The sequence below is a fragment of the Apium graveolens genome, unplaced genomic scaffold, assembly GCF_009905375.1.
Source record: "Apium graveolens cultivar Ventura unplaced genomic scaffold, ASM990537v1 ctg1606, whole genome shotgun sequence".
NCBI classification, from domain to species: domain Eukaryota; kingdom Viridiplantae; phylum Streptophyta; class Magnoliopsida; order Apiales; family Apiaceae; genus Apium; species Apium graveolens.
In genome coordinates this window covers 99,215-107,272 of record NW_027417324.1, presented here as the reverse complement: position 1 = coordinate 107,272, position 8,058 = coordinate 99,215, and positions in this window count along the sequence as shown.

The following is an 8,058-nucleotide window of genomic DNA, read 5'->3' as shown; positions in this document are numbered from 1 at the left end:
TTTGTTTCTTCCAAATCCGACGTACGGATTGAAATTTACGATAAAAACCGTCAAATATTATACACATAAGCTGATTACACATCAATCAGATCACATATAACATATAGCACGTAAGATATTTGATCTAAATAATTTTCAAAGAAGATTCGGAGTTAAAATAATTTTCCGGGTATTTAATACGTATTTTTGAACATTTTTCGGAATTCAAACGGGTCAATGAATCATTTTATAATTAAATAACAAGGTTCGAACACCCGAATCTCACTTTAAAATCATTTAATAATGATTATCGAGCCTTGAAAATAATATTTTAAAACTCAAAACTATTTTTCAGAATTTTTAAATCAAAAGAAATAATTAAATCTAATTAAATAATCAATTAAATTAATTAATAACTAATTAAATATATAAATTAATTAATATTTAAATTAATTTACTAATTAAATAATTAATTATCTAAAAAATTAATTAATTAAATAATTTTGATTTATTTTCGAATTAAAAAATAATTTTCAAAATTAAAAATAATGAATTTTGGAATTTTAAATAATTGAAAACAATTTTTAAAAATAATTATAAACAGAAATATAATTTTTGTAAATTTTTAAAACAGAAATCTGGTTTTTGTAAGTTTTTAAAATAAAAGTACAGGTTTTGCAAATTTTGAAAACTAGGGGGTCAAACGGTAAGTTGACCGTCTTCCCCGTTTTTTCCTCGCCGGCAGTCGCCATTAACGGCGATCTCGGGCTTTTTCCGGCCAACTAATAACTGCCCAAAATCATCCCAAATTCATATGACATGTTCTTCTCGATATCAAGAACTCATTTGCAAGGTTACTTTTAGCAAACACAACCGATTTCGGCCGAAAAAATCATCCAAAGTTTTCACCGCCGTTTGAATCAATTTTCTGATCAGCCCTTTTCAGTTATCCTCCGTTCAACACATATACATCAATCGATTCATTTTTCAACGATCTATTCATTGGTGTAATCAGTTTAAGCTAATAACCCTTGAATCAAAAACACCTAAAAATCAATTAAGAACATTCATACTATATAAACCCTAATTTAATTAATTCGAGAATCAAACCTCGTTTTCTATATGTTATTGAACTCCAAATTCAACATATAATATACCAAAATGATCAACACAGAATCATCCCAAATTCATAGGACATGTTCTTCTCGATATCAGGAACTCATCTGCAAGGTTACTTTGAGCAAACACAACCGATTTCGGCCGGAATACTCATCCTAAGTTTCCGCCGCCGTTTGAATCAATTTTTCATTAAACCATTTTTATTTATCCTATGTTCAACACAAATACATCAATCGATTAATTTTTTAATGATCTATTCAATGGTGTAATCAATTTAAGCTAATAACCCTTGAATAAAAAACACCTAAAAATCAATTAAGAACATTCATACTATATAAAACCTAATTTAATTAATTCGAGAATCAAACTTCATTTTCTATATGTTATTGAACTCCAAATTCAACATATAATATACCAAAATGATCGGGACAAAATTATCATCAAATCATACGAACAACATCAAAATTAAAAATTCATATATTAATCATAATTAAATTCGAATTAAAATAAATACATATAAAAATACCTTTAATTTTTGCAGTAAAACAAGTTGTAGATTCTGAAAGTACTTTTCCCGAGCTTCGATTCGGTTATTCACACGCTTGATTTCGATTTCGATAACGCCTTCGTTTTGAGGTTTGATTTTAAAGAACGCGACGAATATTCGAGTTTTCTATGTAAATTATATAATTTAACTGTTTGTTTATGATTATCTATATAAAATAAAATAAGAAAAAGGTTGTTTATACTTATGGAATATTAATACCTGTTGGATCATATCGGATAAGAAAAATTGATTATTTAGCCGCTAAGTAACTATAAAAATGATCTAATTTGATACCAGTTTAAGATAATCATCAAAACCAGACTTCTTATAATATACCATACGAGAAGATAACGTAATAATTTAATCAAAAGATCCCGTCTCTCGAGAATACGGGTTTAATTGATCTATCGAAATGATTATCGTATTGAAAATTTCGCGCCGGGACTCGTACCGGTCAAACCGTATTCCGTATGAAAAAAGTCAAAACATAAAAAAATATTCAGAATAATCAGATTAGGTTAAGAAGGAGTTTTCCGGAGACTTTCGGGTTGTAAAAACGCAAAAATGGTTGAAATTGGACGATTCCCAGTTTTATAAAATAGTTTATAATTACTCGGAAAAATAATTATTAAATCCATAATTTTTTATAAAATCATATAACAACCTAAAAATTACCAGAAAAATATCAAAATTATCTATACTATAAAAATTAAAATACTCAAATTTTATCACATATAACCATCCAAACATCAGTACCAATTACCAGATAATTCACCAAAAATTCATATAGTAATTATTTATTATTAAAAATAATTACACAATATATCCTGGAAATTACACTTCACATCTACTTCTCTCAATTCATTTCGCAATTCATTTCGCAATTCACTTGATTCTCAATTGCTCGATCCACTTTTCAAAATCAAGGTCTCTTCATTTTGTTAATATTCTCTCTGCTAATTTATTAATTTCATTTTTTGTAATTTTTAGGGTTTGGTTTTTGATATTGGTGTTTTAATTGTTACAGCAAAGGAGGATGATTTCGTCATAGCTCTTTCCCGTAATTTCACCTCTCTCCCCTCTTAATTGTTCCTTTCTATTATTATGTAGTTGCAGGTAAACAATGATAATGAGAAAAACCATTTCTTTAACTTTCACACTTGAAACAGTCATAGAAGTATCCTCTTGACTAAAAACTTTTAACCATTTCTTTAATTAATATTATGATATACATTACTTGCCGACACTGTTCAAGGTTACCGTATGTATTTGTTCTTTTAGCCTTTTTTCTCGTTGTAAATTCTCTATTAAATGTTTTTTATATTAAAGTGGCCAACTCCTTTTATTTTTATCTTCTCTCGGATGTTTTATACAAATGAAATTACAAGTTATTCAGTAATCTATACTGATTGGTCTGAGATGAAGTGGCACCCGAGGTTATTTCGGGCTAAAGATGGATCAATCGACCTTCTGAAGACCATGGGAGTATGAATCTGTTTTTAAAGTTTTTGTATTTTTTCATTATTCTTTAGTTGCTTATGATCTTAATAGTTCTTGTGTACATGTTACATACAGTCCATTCAGGATAGCATACATGATATAACCAGTGATGAAAAGGTACACTTGCAACTCCTGTTCTGGCAATTTATATACTATCATATGTTAGGTATAATTCTAACTACACAGCAACAATGGGCTGTTATATATATAATAACAAGAACATGGCAAATAACCAACTAACGAAATAAAACACGAAGGCAATAACAAACTATACAGACTGTAATTGACAAAGAAAGTAAAGAAAACTTATCTCTTATCGCTTTCCAAATTCTGATAAGAAGAAGAACACAACAGCTGAGTCGCCAAATCCTTCAAGAGGACTTGACTGTTCTTGAAGAGATTATTGCCCCCCGCTTAAGCTGTGATGGAATGCAGCAATATCGCTTCCAGGATAAAACAACAACAGATCAATCTGGCCATAGAACCAACAATGATCAACGGCGACTCGCAATTCAGTTTGCCCAAAAAACCTATGCAACTCATATATGTTTGCGAGGTAGGCACCGAGACTTGTGTCATTTTAATCTCAGGTATACCTCTCAATATATAGGCATCTCAAGTTGCTCTTCTTCTATTTTACTCGATGTGGTACACCAAGTAACAAAACAGAAAAAGTAAACAAAATGGGTTTTCCTTATTATTTATATTATATCCTGATTAATTAAAATTAATATTACAAAATATATTCAGAGTATGATTAAAATAATCCTTACTCAATATATTTTATATTAATAATTAAATAATCAATATAAATAATTAAACTTGTAATAGAAAAGAAAAATATAAGAGTTCTCACTAGCACTAGGCCACACAAGCATTCCACTTATGCTAGTAGTTGCAAACAACACTAACACAAGATGTTAAATGAACTCAATATCTTTCTTTTACAATACCAATGTGGGACAAAATCCCCAGAAACCCATTTCAAACAAGCAACTTTGTCTCAATATATTCATGGATTCCACTACGAAAATATCTTAGATCCAAATATGAAAGTTTAAGTCCTCATGTCAAGGAACAACCTCCAAGTGTTAGTTTCGGAAATCATATCAAGAACATATATAAAATATGCCTCAAACTTTCCATTTTATAACAATCCCCCACAAATCCATAATTAAATTGCATACCAGATTTTATCATGACTTGCTTTTCAGAGTCGGTACCCCTCCGGGTTTGAACCCTCCTAAGTCCTCTACTTCGATGGCTACCGGATACAGATGGAATGTTTCACCTTGAATCTTTATTTATTGGGTGTAACCACACTCCATAGACGACTGACAAGTCAAAGGCTATGGTGCCAATCTACGGCTTTGAGACGTTAATGGTCATGTCTCGATCCTGTTCGTTGAATATTTCGAGGAATAACCCTTTCCTCTAATTGCGACCACATAATTACATTCGCTTAGCTGGGCATCTCCAGAGATGTACTGCTATCATCTCGTCAAACGACTTGACCCCATTCAGAGTTCAAATAACTCTTGCTAACTAGCAGTTCAAGTACCTCTTAAGGTTTATAGGAAATAGACTTAGATACATAAGTATCTAAATGTCTATGGTAGAGGTACTACCAATTCATCCTTACAACTTGTTATTACCACATTGAATACACTTCGAAGGATCTCCTCTCAGGTGTATTGGGTTCCCGCTGTTGATGAATTATGATGGGTTACCAGTCTCATTCTCAACCTCGACTTAAGGACTATAGCATGCTCAATCCCTTTAGTCAGCGGATCAGCTATATGATCCCGAGTTCCTATGAACTCTATAGCAATAATCCTATCAGACACAAGACCCCTTATAGACTTTAGTCTAACTTGGATGTGTCTCTTTGTTTTAGCATTATACTTTACACTTCTGACTTTGTCGATAGTTGTACGGCTATCACAATGAACAGAAATGGCAGGAAGCGGCTTGCTTACTACAGGTAACATACTCATGAGTCCATGTAACCATTCAGCCTCCATCCCCGTGGCATCAAGTGCACACAACTCAGCCTCAAAAGTAGACCGAGTAATCAAAGTCTGTCTAGAAGACTTTCAGGACACTGCTCCACCCGCAAGGGTAAACACATATCCAGTCACTCCATTGGAACCAGATTTCTTAGCTATCCAACTTGCATCACTGTACCCCTCGAGTACCCCCGGAAATCTCCGGTAATGCAAGCCAAGGGAAATAGTTCCCTTCAGATATCTAAGAACTCTATCCAGTGCCTCCCGATGAGTCTTGTTTGGATAGCCTATATATCTAGCCAACTTAGACACAGAATAAGAAATATCTGGCCTAGTCACATTAGCAAGATTTTGCAAACTCCCAATAATCTAAGAATACCTTAACTGAGACACAGGAACTCCTGAACTATTCTTGACTAAGGCAACTTTTGAATCATATGGTATACTAGCGATTCTACAATTTGAATAACCATACTTCTCAAGTATAGATTTCTCTATATAATGAGAATGTGACAAAGTTATTCCATCAGTTGACTGAGTCAACTTGATCCCAAAAATCACACTAGCTTCACCCATATCCTTCATCTCAAAGTGCATCTTCAAGAAACTCTTTGTCTCGTTAATAATCTCAATATTGGTTCCAAATAACAAGATATAATCTACATACAAGCACACGATCACACAATCATTACCTCTAACCTTATAGTAGACACACTTGTCACTTTCATTAACTAAAAAATTCGAAGACTAAAACAGTTTCATCAAACTTTTTATGCCAGTCTATAGGTGCTTGTTTAAGGCCATAGATGGACTTGACTAGTCTACATACTTTCCTCTCATTACCAGAAGCAACAAATCCCTCAGGTTGATCCATATAAATCTCTTCTTCAAGGTCACCATGAAGAAAAGTTGTCTTTACATCCATTTGATGGATGATAAGACCATGTATAGAAGCCAATGCAATAAGCATTTTGATTGTTGTCATTCGGGTAACTGGAGAATATGTATCAAAATAATCAATGCCTTCTCTTTGCCTAAAGCCCTTAGCAACTAGCCTAGCCTTGTACTTATTTATTGAGCCATCAGGGTTTAGCTTCCTCTTGAAGATCCATTTACATCCAATAGTAGAACACCCTGGAGGAAGATCAACTAACTCCCATGTTCCGTTTGAAATAATTGAGTCAATTTAGGTTCCTCTACTTTGTTAGGAGTAGAGCTACTACCAGGATCCACCCCCACATTTGTCATCTTTTCCACATGATCAGGAATAGAACTTGATGTGTGAGTGGGATCATCCTCAAAACTACCCAAAGATATACCAGTCTTCATTGGGAATACTTCCTCAAAGAAAGTTGCATCACGAAACTCAACTATCGTATTCGCCACAATACCATCTATGTCAGATTTTGATAATAAAAATCTCATAGCAGTTGTGGTTTCAAGATAGCCCAGAAAGATACAATCAACAGTTTTCAGACCCGGTTTCTTTCTCTTGTGTTCAGGGACAAGCACCTTAGCAAGGCACCCCCACACACGAAGATAACTCAAACTTGTCCTACGCTTTCTCCATAATTCATATGGTGTCTTGTCCATATGTTTCAGAGGGACTCTATTTAGAATATGGCAAGCCGTATTCAGAGCCTCTCCCCACATGTACTTAGGCAACCCAGAATTAATTAGCATACTGTTAATCATGTCTTTAAAAGTTCTGTTCTCTCGTTCTGCCACCCCATTAGACTCAGGTGTGTATGGTGGAGTAACCTCATGAACTATACCATTGCTTGCGCAAAATTCATTAAATAAGGTACTCGTATACTCACCACCTCTATCAGACCTCAAACGTTTAAGTACTTTGCCAATTTGTGTTTCAGCTTCATTTTTATACATAATGAATTTATCTAGTGCTTCATTCTTATGTTTATATAAACATAACAATATCTACTACAATCATCTATAAAGGTAATGAAATATCTACACTGATCCTTGGTCAACACACCACCAAATTCACATATGTCTGAGTTCACTAAATCTAACAAGTCTGAATCCCTAACAACATTATGAAAAGGTTTCCTTGTTTGTTTAGCAGTTACACACACTTGACACTTAGATTTCTTATCAATGGTGTACTTTGGAATCAACTCTAAATTCAACATATTCTTTAGAGCACCAAGATTTAAATGACCAAGTCGTAAGTGCCACAAATCAGATGATTCTACACAATTAACAGAAGGTGCAACACTATCATTAATAAAACCACCCAAAACGGGTTCAACATTTATTAAAAAACAAATCATCAGACAAGTAACCCTTGCCAAAGAATGTACCAGTATGAGTAATAACTACTTTATTACACTTCAAAGAAAGTTCAAAGCCGTTTTTAACTAAATAACTTCCACTTATAATATTTCTACGAATAGAGGGAACATGATACACTCTAGTGAGAGATAGAATCCGCCCAGAAGCAAATTTCAGGTTCATGTTTCCTATTCCAAGGACTTGTGCAACACTCGCATTCCCGATCATCACTGTCACTCCATGACTCTGTTGATAAGATACAAACAAGCTAATATCAGCATAAATATGTACATTAGCTCTAGTATCAATCAACCACTCATGTGACAGATAAGTGGAAAGTAGTACAGGGTTGTAAGTAACATAACCCACTCATGGTTCCAAGTCCAAGCACAGTATTTGCTTGAGCTACCACTCCAGCTTTCTTAGCTTTCTTACTTGGACAGTCCTTGCTCCAATGACCAACCCGTCCACAAGACCAACATGGTTTGTTCGCCTTTGGTTTCTTAGCCTTATTCTTGTCAGGTTTAGTGTTAGCCTTCCTAGTGACTACCTTTCTTTTCTGTACTACAATCACTACATTTACCTTCGAGCTCCCATGTTCCACAGGCA